Source organism: Arachis ipaensis, chromosome B6, assembly GCF_059453495.1.
Source record: "Arachis ipaensis isolate K30076 ecotype BB chromosome B6, ASM5945349v1, whole genome shotgun sequence".
In the NCBI taxonomy this organism is placed as follows: Eukaryota; Viridiplantae; Streptophyta; class Magnoliopsida; order Fabales; family Fabaceae; genus Arachis; species Arachis ipaensis.
In genome coordinates this window covers 72,318,477-72,319,785 of record NC_142441.1, presented here as the reverse complement: position 1 = coordinate 72,319,785, position 1,309 = coordinate 72,318,477, and the positions used below count along the sequence as shown (strand labels likewise).

Genomic DNA, 1,309 nt, shown 5'->3' with positions numbered 1-1,309 from the left:
TCTGCTGAATAACATCAAAAAGGGGAACAGTTACCTCAACCTTTTTGAATATTTCTACCATTTTAGGATCAGGTTCCAGCTGCTTCCTGGGCTTCCTTGCAAGTTGTGGAAATGGAATGGGAGTAGTGTTTTCTGTGGGACCTGCGCCTTTTTGTGCTTCTTCCTGTGGTTGAGCTATCTCTTCTTCAGCTATGTCCTGTATATCCTCTTCCTCTTCAATATCTTCGATTTCCACCACCTCTTCAGCTGAGGCGTATTCTGGTGATCTTGGTTCCTCCTGATTCCTCTCCTGCAGTGTAGTTCCAGACCTCAAGGTGATGGCATTAATGCCTCCCTTTGGATTGGGTAATGGTTGAGAGGGGATTCCAGTGGTGCTTGAAGGTTGGTTACTGGAATTTTGTGCTGAACCAAGCTGTGTCATAAAAGCTTGCAGAGTAGAGGTGAGACCATTCAGACTGGCGTTAATAGTGTTCACGATGGTACTTTCCATGGCCAGTTGTCTTTGCTCAAAAGCTTGTAATAAATCTTCATTAGAAGATACAGAAGAATGAGTAAATTGAGAGGTTTGCTGCTGATTGTTCGGTGGTCCTTGGTTTTGCCTCAGGTGAGGTGCTCGGTAAGGTTGATTTTGCTGCCTGTTGTTGTTATTATTCCACCTCTGATTTCCCTGATTATCTCTACCTCCCCTGTTATTGTTGTCCCTCCAATTCTGGTTTGAATTGTCCTGCCATCCATGGTTATTATTTCCACTTTGATTGTACCCTTGGTTGGGGCGGTCATAGAAGTTGTGAGTGGATGCCACCATGTTGTCTTCTTGTTGGAGCTACGGGCATTCATCAGTGTAATGGCTGTAATCAGCACAAATTCCGTAAATTCTTTATGGAACTAGTTGTTGGTTTTGCTGCGGTTGAGTTTGCTGAGCTTGTTGATTCAACTGCATTTGCTTCAGCAGGTTGGTCATCTCACAGATGCTTTGATTTAGAGCAGCAGTCTCTATGCCAGAAGATACTTCTGCAACGGCTTTTGAACGGCCTTGCTTCTGTCTGTGGTTCCGAGTAGATTCAGCTAAATCACTGATCAATTGCCAAGCTTCATCAGGGGTCTTGTACTTCTTCATAGACCCATTGCTAGCACTTTCCAATGTGGTCTTATCTTGGGGCCTCATACCTTGTGTAATATAGCTGAGTAGCACGATCTTGTCAATCATGTGGTGGGGGCATACTTCTAGAAGATTATTGAAGCACTCCCAGTATTCAAAGAGAGTCTCATTGTCATCCTGAACAATTGTAGAGATATCCTTCCTCAGTTT

The 1,309-nt window shown here is 43.9% G+C and overlaps 1 non-coding gene across 1 annotated transcript; it reads left to right on the top strand.

The window, feature by feature from the left end:
* The first annotated feature begins 1,201 nt into the window (after positions 1-1,201).
* Positions 1,202-1,309, top strand: LOC148561300 (small nucleolar RNA R71). Its single transcript, XR_015888146.1, has one exon. It is a non-coding gene; the product is annotated as a small nucleolar RNA R71 (small nucleolar RNA).